Source organism: Hirundo rustica, chromosome 2 (assembly GCF_015227805.2).
Source record: "Hirundo rustica isolate bHirRus1 chromosome 2, bHirRus1.pri.v3, whole genome shotgun sequence".
Lineage (NCBI taxonomy): Eukaryota > Metazoa > Chordata > Aves > Passeriformes > Hirundinidae > Hirundo > Hirundo rustica.
Window position 1 is genome coordinate 44,321,941 of NC_053451.1, and position 15,070 is coordinate 44,337,010.

The 15,070-nt window shown below is 41.8% G+C and overlaps 1 protein-coding gene and 1 long non-coding RNA gene across 5 annotated transcripts in view; one reads left to right on the top strand and one right to left on the bottom strand.

Moving 5' to 3' along the window:
• Positions 1–6,629, bottom strand: part of RDX (radixin) — a 44,768-nt gene extending 38,139 nt beyond the window's left edge. The window contains exon 1 of the mRNA XM_040053755.2: positions 6,490–6,629. The gene's annotated coding sequence lies outside the window, so the exon portion shown is untranslated. The remainder of the gene's footprint in view (positions 1–6,489) is intronic.
• Positions 6,630–6,839: 210 nt separating this feature from the next.
• Positions 6,840–13,959, top strand: LOC120749463 (uncharacterized). Of its 4 annotated transcripts, XR_005699661.1 has the most exons (5): positions 6,840–7,113; positions 7,694–7,722; positions 8,413–8,682; positions 10,248–10,767; positions 13,844–13,959. It is a non-coding gene; the product is annotated as an uncharacterized LOC120749463 (long non-coding RNA). The 4 variants fall into 4 exon arrangements; XR_009207589.1 differs by lacking the exon at positions 13,844–13,959 and having other exon boundaries at positions 8,413–8,579; positions 10,248–12,089; XR_005699660.2 differs by lacking the exon at positions 13,844–13,959 and having other exon boundaries at positions 8,409–8,682; positions 10,248–12,088.
• The last annotated feature ends 1,111 nt before the right edge of the window (positions 13,960–15,070 follow it).

A 15,070-nucleotide genomic window follows, 5' to 3' on the forward strand; every position in this document is an offset into this window, starting at 1 on the left:
GGCACCCCAATCATCCCAACTTTACATCTGTCATACATTCCAGCAAACAAAGAAATCACGGTTTATTGGCTACAGGTCACACGGTTCTCTTCTTGATCAACCTTCTACCTCCTACTGGTTCAATGACTCTCTCCCTTCTCCTGCCAATACTGCCACATGCTCAGCCATTCCCCTCTGGCTTGGGGAGTCAGCGGGCCCCGAGTTGTGGTCACAGTCTCCCCCTGCCAGAATTACCCCTTCTCCACTTGGAACTGATTCAACACAGTTGCTGAGTTGGCTTTGTTTGTTTCTTCCTTATCTTGGGAGTTCTGCCAAATGTCCTTGTGGCTTCTGAATTCTGCATTCCCTGTACCCACTGTCAATGGAACATCCTTCTTCCCAAACTGCTAACTTTCCCCTGAGATGGTCTGAGATGGTTGAAGAGTGTCAAGCCCTAAACCTTAACAAGACAATTGTACTGACAAGTCATTTATCTTTTTAACACCTGGACATCAGCAGTAAGGCTACTGTTCTAAGATACTATTAAATATATTCTTGAACATTATGACTACACTTTTCCTCTATTCCTCTCTTCTGCTTTTAACCACAAAAGCTTCCTGGGGAGGAAAAAAAAAATTGGCTTTTGATAAAAATTCAACAGCATGTTTCCCTTTCAGAGAAGAGACTGCCTCCTCTTCTCCCTTCTTTCCCTAATGTACGCCTTGGAAAAATTCTAGAGAGTAACAGAAACCAAAATAAGCTTGGCTCTAATATCTGTTAACAGCAGGATTCCAAGCTGTAGTAATCCCTGTGCTCACCTCTGACAGCAGAGGCTCAATGCTTTGAAAAACTCAAGGCAGATTGAAGCCCCAGAGATACACTCAGTTAATTAACGATGCAAAAGCTAAATTAGATTCTCATCCACCATTTTGTAAGCGTGCCAACTCAACAGTACCAAAAGGAACAGAAAGTAGCACAGCTACCTTCCCGTGCCTTTAGTTACACAGCACTGAAAAGAAGGGGTATGGTAAGATGACTGATAAGGAAGCCCAGTCTCCAGGAGAGCAAAGACAGCACATGGCACAGGACCAAGATCTGTGTTATCAAATGATTCCTTCCTGAGGTCTCTCTAAGAGACAACACATCTAGCAATTTCTGCAATGACTGTCATACCCTTATACATTTTACCACTACAAATTCATTAGTAAAAATGTCCCAGGTTTTTGCTTTGGGATTTACTCAAGCATTTTGTTATAATACTATTAACAAACCGTAAATAATTTATTTGAAAACTTTCTTTAAAACCTTAAGGTAACTTTAAAGATCAAAAACATGACTACAGCATTTTACAGGTTAATCCCATGTCATCAAACTGCAGTTGGGAGACGTGTGAAAACACGCAAGAGAACAAAGTCATTTGCAAAAAACAAGAATCCTCTTATGTATAAAACTCAATAAAAATGAAGTCCCACTCTTAGTCCCACAGATATCATGGGCCTGAGAAATTATCACAGTATAGGAGCAACAGAAAAAAAAAAAAAAATCTATGCAAAACAAACAGCACCCCATGTATTTTTTTGTTGAAGTGCTTGCTCATAATATCTTTTACTAAAATAAGAAAAATTCCATAACTTCTTTAAAAAAAATCTAGCCAAATATAAATTTATATCCAACTACGCTGAACTTACTTCCATTGTTTTCATTTTAAATCTAATACAAGAAACAGCTTGTGTCAGCCTTATTCTATAAAATACAAAAACCAGCCTGTGTCAGCCTGAATATGCTTTCAAATTCAAAACTTTGAGCAATTTTGAGATGGTACATTTACACAAACACACCATTGTAACTATTATATGTATATACAAATCAAGAAGTTCACAGATCTTAAAACTGCAAATATTGACATCAAATAACCACTGAATAAAAACCAAAAATCACCCTATCTTCCCCAATTATTGGCACCTGCTAACATTAAAAACAAAACAAACATGAGGGAAACACTGGGCCAAAAGAAATCAAAAACTGCAGCCAGGCAAAATATTGTCTATCTCCACTGTTATTACTGGAGTGGAAGTTCACTTTTGCTACTAATGCTAGTTCAGATAAATTTATATTTATTTATATTTAGCAGATGCAAATTTTTTAACTTTGAAGCAACTAATTACTTATACTTACTTTTATCTTAACACTCATGGGAAATGGCATTGCAAATAGTGGGGGAGGAAAAAAAAACCCAACAGCAAAAAGACCCCAGTCAGCTGGGATTGGGAATGATATTCCTTTTGATTCCTGCATTCTGAAACTAGCTTGTGACCTGCTAGGCATAAAGGCTCATCACTTCAGCATTTAAAATTCTAAAGGTCCCTCTTCCAAGTCAGGATTAATAGTGCTGTGACTTTGCATACTTCCTATTGCTACAAAACTCAGGACCTTCAGGAGCGTATGCAGTAATCTGGACTCTGGACCAAAACAACAGAAGTATCAGCAGGTTTCACATCACAAACAGATATAAAAGTTATCCAGAACATCAAGAACTCTCTTGAAATGAAAAGCTGTGATTTCAATTCGTTTCACTACAAGGCAGTTGAGATTTGTAAATTAGTATCATCCATGTTTCTAGTTATGCCACAGAATGCAACAAATAAAGCAATTGTTGAAAGATGACAATGAAAGCTTTCTTCAGAAATGATGGTGCATAAAATGCCTGATGCCAAAATTCTGTCAAATAATTTATGCAGCAGCTGTTTTCAAAAGAAACACTCATACACACAGCCATGGGTCTGAGGTCAGGTGAGGATGGGACAGCAGGCAGAAAGCTCGAGCAGGATGCTTGGCTGATAGAGAAGCAACACTCAAAAGCAGGATCCCTATCTGACAGCTTCGGGCCCTCTCTCAGAAGCAGTCCCTCCAGCAGTATCCCTCCTAAGCTTGAGCAAGAGGTTTATCTATTTCCCTAAATACAGACAGATGCCAGGAACTACAGAGCTTTACCCACAGCAATATAACTCACTTCTTTATTAACAGTGACTTATTTAAAACTAATATACATTTTCTTTTTGAAGTCTTATCCCATTCCATTTTTTGTGGTACCTGAAAGTTTTAGATCCTTGCGGCAGAAGCAAATAGGCAACTCACAGGCCATTGGACCTGATTAACTGGTCTCAGATTTCTACAAAAATGTGTCTCTTCTCCAAAGCGCCTGTGAATGTCTGCAGGGCAATCATCTTTCACACTAACAGCTCCCTAATGACACACTTGCTGCAATCCAATAAAGAAATTCATTTGCCACAGACTTTACTTCTGCATACATCTTTTTCAGACGGACAGAGCGACCGCCTACACAGTTGTCTGCAATATAAGCAAACCAGGGCAGGAACTGAAACAAGGCATTTATCTCACAGGAAAAAAAAAAAAAAAAAAAAAAAAAAAAAAAAAGAGAGAGAGAGAGGAAAAAAACCTGAATTGTACACTTAATACACAAAAACTGAGATCTGACCAGTGCTAGACACCACATGCAGAGTTTTACATGCCAGCTTTATTTTTATGTGTTTTATCTTTCCCTTCTTAAAACTGCCACTCCTGCAACCCTCCTTTCTCTGAAACACCCAAAATAGGCTTGCTGTCTCCGAAAAGTAACTAAAATAGAACTATTACAACTTATGTACTCAATGTATCTATAGGAAAAAACATTTTGAAGAGCAAAGTACTTCTTCTAAACTGGACTTCCTACGTGTTTCAGTTGCCAACAAAGTATTCAACTAAAAGCAACTTCATACTAGTCAAAGAATACGTGTGCACTACTTGCAGTTTTGCCAGTTAATGAAGTGGTATGTTTTAGATGTGCTACACAATTTACATACACTTAATATTTATTGAGTTTAGTAACCTTAACTTCAAATACCCACAAATGCACTACAGCAAATAATTCAAAGACTCTGAAGAGTCCTACAACAGAATGATCAATCTTACCATGTACATTGGGTGCAGCATCAAAAATGGAAACCATGAATATAAACTGATGGAAGTACTGTTGCTTGCAAGTGCAATAACCTTTTCCCTAAACATACAGTTAGCATAGAAATAGGACATGTACCCAGAATTTAGGGAATATCTCATCTCAAAGTCAAGTACTGTATTTTCTGAATGACGCTGTTAAGTCTCGTACAACTAGCTCCATAAAATAAAGGAAACTTGTGAACTGGCCACTCACATCATTCTCCATATAAACTAGCTAGAATTCTTAAATTGCAATGTTCTAGGGTAAAGATTATTAACTGCTCTTTTGGGACGATGTCATTTCTTTCTCTTTGTACTACATGACTGGAAGGTTTAATTTCACAGAGTGATTAATAAATATCTAAAGCAGAAAGGAAAAAATACTTTTTAAATCCAAAGTACAGCTAAGCATTAGCTTATTGGTAAAGTTAGCCAAAAATGCAGTTCTTCAGTGTTGAAAGGAAAGAGTTTACCTAGGCTCCTTCATCTCTGGAGTAAACTTGCTGAGCATGCAGGATACACTGGGTGCTGCTTTAATGGATCAGTATCTTTCTACAATCAGTTCTTTCTCGAGAGGTCTGTATAGAGCTTTGTTTACATTTACAAACTTGAAAATCTTCCCTTTCCTCAACTCCCGGACTTCTAATGCAATATCAAGCGATAGGACAGCTTTGATGTATTTAACGCATCCAACAGAAAGACGTAATGCCTTCAACAACTTTCCTCCTCAGCTCTGCCAACAGAGGCACCCCTTCTCAAAAAGCTGCTGAAGAAGAAAGGCCGTTAACCTATCCTGCCAAAGGCTAAAGGAACTTTGCCAGAACTGCCTTCTCACGTTGTAACATCCACACGTCTTACACTCCCGGTTTTGCAGCTCGTAGGTGGATGTAAATCCTCACTCTCTTTACGGCTTCACCCAATTTTCTGTGAAACAACCTTTTTCTGGCAATGCTATTACCATAGGCCTGCAATGCTCTCCACTGCGATGGCAGAAACAGTCTGAGTAGAACTCTTTTTGTCATCTCTACACACACTTTTACCCCTTTTCTTTGAGTCAGCACTCAGTGAAAGTTGTCTGGACAGCTCCAGACATGTCACAACATGTCATTTTTTCATGCTTTTTCTAAAGATGTTTCGCATTTGCTCTCCAGTTTCCCAACCTAATAGAACAACCGTGTCACTTCAGTACAAAGCCTGGAAATATGCCACTGCCTTGCAATTGCCATTTGCTGGGAGGCTGCTTATCTGGGAACGTTGCATTGACTTGCAGTTTATTTTTCTCACAGCCCCTCTTATGGCTAAATCAATAGATCAACAGAGGTAAGCCTTATAATCCAATAAACAGTTACTACTTGACCCATTGTTAATGATTAAGAAACAACTTCATCGCAGCAGACATAACGTTACTGTACACCAGCTCCACATCTTCCCTGGGAACACACGTTGCCCAGCAGCGCTGTGCCAACGCACCGACAGCTGACAGCAACAACCGCATTTCCACAATCTTCTCCGTGTGCCAGGTGCCGCGCAGGCACACGCATCCCCACAAAAGCTCCCGCGGCACAGACACGGCGACAGGCGTCTCCGATGGAAACAAACCGGAGCGACGTACAACAGGGATACACATCTGAAGCCCGGCAAGAACCAGCCACAGAGACAGAACTGCTTAAAACTCAGAAATGCCACTCCCGTAGCTCAGTTTAAAAAAAAATGGAATCTTTTTAAAAGCCTGTACCAGAAAAGCGGAACACGAAATACTTGTCTAGGGTGTTACACAGACTGGAAAAGACAGCTTAATAGCACCTTACAACCAAAGTGATTAGTTGTGTTGGCACGGAGTCCAAAGAGTTGGGGTTTTTCTTCGCGTTCAGATTAAGAAACTGACAAAAGACAAGTGAATTCCACAAAGTTGAAACTGAAACCCCTTATCTGCGCTAAACTTTAAGCGACAAGGTTAATTACAAATGCCCACGACTTGTACAAAACATTAATCCATTCAAAAAAACAATGCACAAAGGCTCATTGAGGGCCGCTGCGCCCATTACGTCGGTCAGTACATAAGGACTCTTAAAAACGCGCATTGTCGAAAACAATAGACAGCAACAGATGCTCCACAGCACTTGTTTATGAAGTAATTCCTTATTATTCTCCCACACCGCCGCACTCAGCCGGCCCGACCCGACTGCCACATGTCTACTACGGTGTAGCCTCCCGAGCCGCGCCGCTCGGGGAGATGAATAATGCAGCGGAGGCTGCGCGGGCACGCCGGGGGCGCGCTCCCGGGGCTCCCCGACGGAGCGGGGCCAGCCGGGTCCCGGTCCCGGGCGGAGGCGGCGCCCCGCACACGGGCGGCGCGGCGCCGCGCTCCCGCCGCCGCAACAAGTCGCCCGATGCCCCCCGCCCACCGAGGGCTGCGGGCGGGCTCACGCCTCGGGGTGCCGCCCCCGCGCTACCTCCCCCGGGGACCCGCCGGCAGCCGCCCGCGCACCCCTCGCCTCAGCGCCCCCGCCTCACCTGGGACTCCGCTCCCTCCGCGGCGCCGAGCGGAGGGGGGGAGGAGCCCCCGGGACACGGTGCTTGGGGCGCGGCGCCCTCCGCTCCTCGCGGGGTGGTGTGTCCCCCCCCGCCGCCCCCTCGCAGCGGGGCAGGAGGCGCTGCGGGGCCGCCCCGCGCTGCTCGCTGGGGATGCGGCGCGGAGCGCGGCGTGCGCTGTGACAGCTCCGCAATATGGCGGCCACCGCCGCCGTTCGGATTTTCCCCCCTATCAGATGTGGCTCCTGCGCACCCACTGCGCAGGCGCGGCGCGGGCGGGCGGGCATGCGCGGCGCGCGGCGCGAAGCCGCTGCCCGGAGGGGCGCGGGGGCGGCGGCCGCGAGGGGCTCCCGTGAGGGGCGGGGGCGGCTCGGGGACCGCGGCTCCCGGCGGGAGAGGGAGACGGAGCTCCCGTGAGGCGACGGCGACGAGCGCTCTCCTTCTGAGGTGGCCACCCCTCCGTACGGAGTTCCGCGCCTCTCTACGCGCTCCGGCGCTCTGGGACCCCGCGCAGTCTAGCGGAGCGCGGCCCTGCCCGTGTTATGTGAGCCTGTGGTAGCTGCTCCAGCGGCAGAGCTGCCCTCCAGGAACCCCCTGCTCGCTTGAGTAAGGAGGGGATTAGGAGAAGCAGCTCTCCCGTTAAGCGCGGGCAGGCGGGAAAGGAATACCTCAAAAAAAGGCTTGAGTCTGGGAGGGCGAGTTGGCGGCGTGGGTTTGGGGTTTTAAGGATTTTTTTTTTTGTGGGTTTTTTTTTGTTGGTTTTGGGTTTTGTTTTGTTTTCCCTCCGGCATAAGTGCCGCCTTTTTGGCGGGCGTGTGCTGCGGGGCGAGGTGGGAGGCCGGGTGTCTCTCCGGATAGGGTAGCTCGGAGCTGGCGGTGCCACCAGCCCCGGGCTGCGGCGGGCTGAGCGGGGTGAGTGGTGAGCTACGGGCTGGGAAGGGTCGGGCTGTGATGGCTCATGAGAACAGGGATGCCTTCAGGGATAGGACATGGAATGCAGTCGGAGTGGAGAGCGCTGACCCTCTTCCTCTCCTCCATATCATCGCGGTGATGGGCGTTCTCTTTTTTCATCACTCAGTCGTGTGAAACAGTAACGCTGGTGGATGGGAACACGCCTTTTTTTGATCTCTCTCTCTCTCTCTCTCTCTCTTTTTTTTTTTTTTTTTTTTTTTTTTTTTGCATACAGGCCCAATGGGATTGCTGAAGAAAAGAGCGGTAAGGAGAATCCTGAAGGACAGAGAGGTTGAGGCAATCCCAGCCCCCACTGTGCTTTCTCAGTTTATTTTTGTTTGCGGGGAAGTGAAGGTGCTCCCTGAGCTCAGTGGCAACCCAAGGAGGGAGGCCAAACAGCAAAGCTCAGTGCAAGGGGATCCACTCGAGCTACCAACTCTGAGTCATGCAGCTGCTATTAATACACCTCGCCCTCTGGCTGTCTGATAAAGAGAGGTTGGGGGAAGAACTATGAAGAATTTCCAATAAAAAGCTGCTTCAAAAAGAATAAAAATAATATTTTAGGGTGAATTGGAGGTGGGGAGAAGGGGAAGAGGAGAAAAGCAGCGTGGCAAACAAGGAATGATTTCCCTGAGAATTTGTGGGAGCCTCACTGACTAAATAATTTTTTTTTTTTTGACGAAATTAAAAAAAATTCTGATAGGGTAAATGACCACAAATACAAACTATTATAAAATTAATTATTGATAGAAGCTTGAACATAATTACTTTTTCTGGAGACATTTAGCTTAATTTGTGATATTTTATGCATTTTGTGACATATTTCAAACAGATATCTTAAGAGTCAGTAACACAGAATCTGAACATCTCAGTCTATTAAAGCTATGTTCAATTTCCTCATATGGGCTAAAATTTCATTTCCATCTTTGTTTGTGCCATTTTGCTCCAAGGAAGAAGTGACAGTGGCTAATTCATTGCGAAGAACATCCTCGTGTGAAACAGTATTTTGCAGTACATTAAACTTCTGAGGCATCTTGCAGCATCTGCAGATACAGTTTCATGGACCAGCCACCGTTAGTATGCCTTGTGTCGTTCCCTGTTCAGATGGCCTTTACCTGCAGGTCAGAGCAAGGGAAATGAAACACACAAACAAAATGCAGAAAAACAAACCCTGTTTCATCCAGTCACTTAAATAAATTGACTGTTATTCACTGCAGTGCACAGGTAAAATGTGTTTACTTTAGTTGAACGAATTAAAGGCTTGCTTTCTTCTCAAATAGTCCATTCTGGACTGGCTCAAATATAGGGTTTTTGCAGTAGGGCTCGGTTTCATTACTGGTGTTGATAGCACGTGAAAGCCAGTTCCTTTCAGTTTGTGCATTATCACTGCAGGATATGCTTTATCTCTTATCCTGTTACATGAAGAATATTATTGCTCAGAAATGTCAAGGTAAATAATGGTCTTATCTTCCTTGTCAACAGTATAATGTGGTTTTCTTCTCACCTTGCTTCCTTAACAAGGTGTAAAATTGCAGTTTGTCTGATAAAACAGGGCAGTAAAAACAGAAGTGTAGTTAGAGATCATATTCTTTGTAGCCATGAAACTGAAACTACAGAAAGAACTGGAGGCAATAAAGAGAGCTTTCAGATACCCCTATCTACTTAAATTACACAGTTCTTTAAGAGGCAGGTTATAAAGATAAAGCTAATGATAAGAATGCTGTAACTGCAAGACATAAAATTTTATCTTCCAGCAGTAATGCCAAATCCCGGCTCTTCATTAAAAAACAGATTTTAAACTTCTGTTGCCTGATCTGAGAAATCAATCCTAGAATCCTTTTAGGAAGTAAAGATTTTTGGGCCAAGGTTTTTCCTCCTCAGTGCACCTGCAAAAGCATAAATCATCAGTCAGTGAATACCCAGCTGTGTGTCAGAATCTACTTTTCTTAAAGCCAAATGTACAGTTCAAGGGGCATTTACTAGACAAGGCATTTTGGAAAGGAGAACTGAAAAAAAAAAAAACACCATGAGAAATTTTCTGATTTTCTTTTTTTATTTTCAAATAGTATGCAAAACACCTTGGCATTACCTAATCCAATTACGATTTATGCCACCAGCCTGGATAGAAGTGTAGTGCTGCCCATACCATGCCCCTAACGTGTAGAGTTTTACATGGACTCAGCCTACACGCCTGGAAGGCAGCCATTCTGGGCATAGTTATACGTATGACTCAACACACACACTCTGCTATTAATATGTTTACAGAAGCAGACCTGATGTTGTCTAAAACTATTGCAGGGTAATTTTACTCTTACTAATTGCATGGTCTGAAACCAAATTGCTTTTTCTTTTGTTAGTTTTTGAATAACAGTAAAAGGATACATTGCCTGAATGGACATTAATAGTAATTATTTTTCCAAAAAGTGTGTTAAATTGCCCTTTAAACTCTTTGCTAGAACCAAATGGAATTTAAGGTGTTCTGTGGTCATCAGATGAATCCAATTCACAGATATTTTAAATATTTGGTGAAATTACAATAAACGTCTAAAGTAATAGTTTTTATTTGTCTTGTTAGATTTGTCTGTCATTTAAAATTAAATGTATCTAATTCCAAAAATTATTTTTCATGCATGGTACTAACATACCAGGTTTCAATAACAATAAAAGCGTTCCAGTAGCAACACTGAGAATTCCAAGACATCTTCGTTGCATGCATATGTACAGTCTTAGCTTTGATCAAGTTCAAAAGGCAAAAGGAATTTGGATTTCCCCTCTCTGAAATACCATAGGTGTGTGAAGCTTATTTAAGCATCCTCCAGGGCCAAGATCCTGCACTCGGGCAGCACCTCCAGAATCCTCAGCTCCAGTGAAGAAGTCCAGGAGTCCACGTCCAGGATAATCCCCGGCACCAGCGTTGTAATGAGGGAGCACAGACCTAGTGTGCAAAAAGTTATGTGGAAGGGGGATCCTCCCGCTTCAGAGACACACCGTGAACAGAAAGGATAAATCAGCACCTGGACAAAGCACCTGAACAGCAGTGGCCAGGGTAATTGCTACTGAGCTGCAGTGCTGGCTGCTGGCTCCGTGTCAGGCCATCCTTCCACACGTGGATTTAATCACCCGGCTGAGGAGGCTTAGCCTCTAACATTGACTGTGAAGCCTGCCTGGCCAGCACACGCCTTTCCCATCGGAAATCCAAAGGATTGCTTGCAAAAGCTGTGTCCTGCAGCCAAATCAATTCCTGCCAGTGTAAGATTTAAGAAAATAATTTCTCTTGCTGACTGTGCTCACCAGAAGCCTAAGACCCCGGTGAGTAAGGAGCCCAGAGGCGTTATGTTATCACTGATGGTGTCACACATGGTGACTTCCAGTGACAGATTTTTGGCTTTTTCCTGGTATTTAGTCTCTGGTACTACAGCAAAGATACCGTAGTGGTGTCCACCTATCTCAGAGTCAAATCTTAATACCTTTTCTACTCAAGAAAGGGAGTAGCAGAATCACTTGTAGAGGAGTGTGTTTATTTAAGTGCCAAATATGGATCTCAGCAATTCATTCCAAGTGAATCAGTATTCACATCTTTTGGCAATAATTTGCTCATTTAACGTTTGTACACAAAGAGTGTATTATGCAGCACTTACATTCCATCTATTATTTCAGTCATGCCTTCACTGATACATAAGGTTGTCATCTAACAGCTGACACTTAGCTACAGTTCCCTCTTGCGTCCACTTAGTATTTTTATCTCATTCGTAGTTATAATTATTATGGCAAGTACAAGTTGTTCTGCAGTGACAGCACTGGTTTTTTGTGGCAGTGTTTATTTAGTTAGAATGTGGCAGTAGCTGTATCATGTCCATAGCTCTGGAAATCAAAGTCATTGATAACAATATTCACTTCAGCAAAATAATGTTATAACAAAATAAAATTGTATGTAAGGTACTAAGCAGTTAAAGGCACTAATCCAGATATCTTTTTTGAAGAATTTATTTCTGCAAAGAAAAAAAATTATTACCAGGGAATTGGATGCAAGTGTTTGAAAACTTGAAAAATGTACACACCTGTTAGAACCAAAGCAAATGCTTTTAGGGGTTGTGTGTTATTGTTTGGTTTGTGTTTTGTGGGGTTTTTTTGTTTGTTTCTCCTAAGGTGGATGTACACTGTTCTAAAAGACAGCTATACACTTTGTAAATAGATAAAATCATAATAAAAGGTAGAGCTTTTTACTAGAAATCCATCGCCAGAGTATTTTTAGGTCCTAGTTCCTTCTAATTTTACTGCATTTATTTGCTTCTTTATTAACAAGCAGAAAAAAGCACAACCATAGGAGTGTTACAACTTTTCAGGCAAAATATATTCACAACATTTTGTCATCTCCCAGTTTTACAGAAATATAGATGTCAAAACCTCAAAATAGAAATATGTATTTATTCACAAATCCAGCTTTTTTAAATATGGGAATTTTCTGGAATACTTATATATATTGAGGGGGAGGGGAAAGAGTGAAAATTGAAATAGGTTTGTGTTTTATGGATATGGGGCATTTTTGATGGCATGCCAGTAGCATCAAAAAAGATGAAAAAAATGCCTAAAGGAAACACTCCATCGCCTCTTTAAACTGGATGTTCCACAACAGTCTCCTCAAGTCATTTTTGCCAAAGTTGTTTTCAGCTAAATCTTAATCCTAAAATCACTTTAAAATTAGCAAAAAAACCTCAAAAAAGTCTCAGCATTAACATTATGTAAAGAGGTAGCAAGAGACTGAATACAATTTCTCTCTTATTTCAAAAGTTCTATGCCTCCAGTGAAATCACTGGCTTATTTCAGAGTTTATCTGCAAGTACTGAGTAAATGTTTTAAGTCCACAGACATTCTAAACTTCTGAAGGAATTCAGGAACAAGAAGGCTGAGCTGATACTAGCAAAAGCATATGTCATTAAAAGCAGCAATAGCTCTATTGCTGAAGCAGATATCCCCACAGATTAATTTTTTCCACCTCACAAGCATAAAAAGTGAGGAATGCATCAAGGCACTTTGCTGAACCAGAATACCACAAAGCTTTATCATCAGCACACCTACAAAGATGTAATTTGGAGGCATGAAGGTAATTTAGCCTTAAGAGCTCTTACAGCAGCTGTGTTGCAAAAGAAACTTATCAAATCACTCTTCAGTGAAGTTCATCAAAGAGAAACAAGGCAGGAATAGAGTAAGTTAAGATAATGCTAGGGTGCTACGATCTTTAGTGTGCTGTGTCTCCCACTATATTTTTAAAGGCTGCTTCTATTTCATTTCGCTTTGTATGAAGAAGGTCTGAAAGATTTAAGAGTATTTATTTGCCTTAGAAAAAAAAATTACTAAAAGAAGCATTCTTTGACTTCCCTTAAGGATACCTCTAAGGCAGTTGAAGAACCAGGTGGGCTACAATATGACAAGTACCAAAACCATGACATATGATTAAGCTAAAAAAGGAAATTAGTCCTCTTAAGAATTTAAATTCTGCTAATGGTTTTCTGTTACCTGGTGAACAGAGATTGAAAGGATGGTACCTAAGGGCAGATTTAATACTGCATATGCTGCTGAAGTTGAAATTACAAAATAGTTAAGTTTCTGCATGAAACTAGATAGACTTAGGTTGTGCGTGGAGTCCTGTGACTGACTGGCTTGGAGCAGCTGTAATTCTGTCCTGTGGCTGAGGCAAACTTGAGAGCTCTGCCTGGTGTGGATTCCCTGCAGACCAAGAAGTTACTAGATTGCTCAGGCAATCCTTCCCAGCAGGCAACACCTCAGTTGTCTTTTTCTTCTTTCCTGATGGATATTTACATAAAATTTCTAGGATATTAAGTTTTTCCTTTGTTGCATTTGGCTGTATTTGGCTAACAAATACAGGATTTAAAGTTATCAAGTAATACAGGTTTTAAAGTTATCAAGTAAACTTACAGAGGAACCTCCTTTGCTTACAAAAGCTGGGGTGAAAATAAAGTTATAAAACTGAGATCCCCTGTGAAGGCAGAAGAAATACCAATTCCAGGTATTTGCCTTGTTAAGGAATAGGGTTTTTTCCTATGCCCTGAACTAATTTTCAGATTAGACTTTAGATAACACATTATTACATTTGATATTTGGCATTAAATGCTACTTGCAGCCTACATTGAAACCAGCAGGTTTGGTTACAGGCTTTTCCGCCTGAAAATTTAAAATTTTGTTACATCCCCAACTTGAATTCAGGGAATAGGTTGAACATCTGTCTGCTGCCTGCATCTCTATAGCCCAGCTGTTCATCTTTTGAGTTTAATTAGATGAGATGGAGCATTCCTCCTGCAAAGATGTCTGGTTTGCTCACTTTTTGTTTCTTTTAAAACAAAATATGTTCCTTGCACCCACTTAACAGATCAAGAGCAGAGTTACTCTGGTTGCCCTGCTGATTGCTCATCATCTGCTATATCGAGTTTCTTCTACATGGAGACAGTCAAAGTCATTGAGGCTTTGCATGGAAATAAAGGTTAGTACCTTGAAGATCTGCCCATTTTTTTGTTTTGTGTCTTTACATAATATCCTATGGTTTAAGTACAGTTGAGATTTTTTTCCCTTCATTGCTTTAGCAGTGCCTGCAAACTTCATTTCTGTTGTCAATCCACACAAAAATGGGGAAATTTCCTCAGTGTTTGTGTAGAGGAAACACAATGTCAAGTTAAGTTTGCACAAGGTAGAGAAGATAAAAAACTAATTGTGCACATTATGTATTTAAAATATTGTTTCCAGAAAAAGACAGAGCTATTAAGGTAGACAGTACAGTACATGGTTATGATCAAGAAAATGTTTAAGATTCATGTATGTACAAATGATAAAATCTCGGCTGAACTCCATACAGCTCTGGTTGTTGCAGTCTAGAAGGCTACAGAATTAGGAGACATTTGGGTACAGAATTGGCATGGAAAAAACATCTGTAACTGAATTAGAACATTTTGCCTAAGAAATTAAATAAATAAGAAGAGATTCAAATATTCAGGCCCGAGGCTCAGGAGAGGACAAAACAAACAAACAAAAAAAACCCTTGAAAAAACAAAGCCAGCCCTTCTCTGGGCACCGTAGAAGAATGGAAAACCAAGAGGGGGTGAATGCTCTATTTGCATCCTATGGATACAAAAGGAGCTGAGCAGAAAGGAGCAGGCTTGAAACCTTATTTTGGAAGGATATGCTTTGTTGCATTTCTGTTAACATTTCAGACACTGTGAAAAAACTTAGTGTAAATTTGGAATTGTGGTGTAATTGCAGTAATGTGTGAAAAGCCTGGGCAAACTAACTCAACGTAAATGTGCTCAGGGCTAGCAGTCATCTGAACCTAAAACCTCCTTCTAAGCCTGGGGTTGCAGCAGCTTCTAGAAGGGAAGACTGTAAAAAACAATCTTCCTGAGGCAACAAGGATTATTTGTGTCTTTACATGTTATCTCCTATGAAAAAGCACAAAATCACTAATAAGTGACTAGCAAAAAGCACCAGCCACCAAGACAGTGAGTAGGAAAGGACAGCAGAGAACTGGGATCAACCAACCCAAATTACATGGTGTTGCTTCAACACACAATAGCCTGGATTGAGGCTGGTGTTTTTACCACACTGG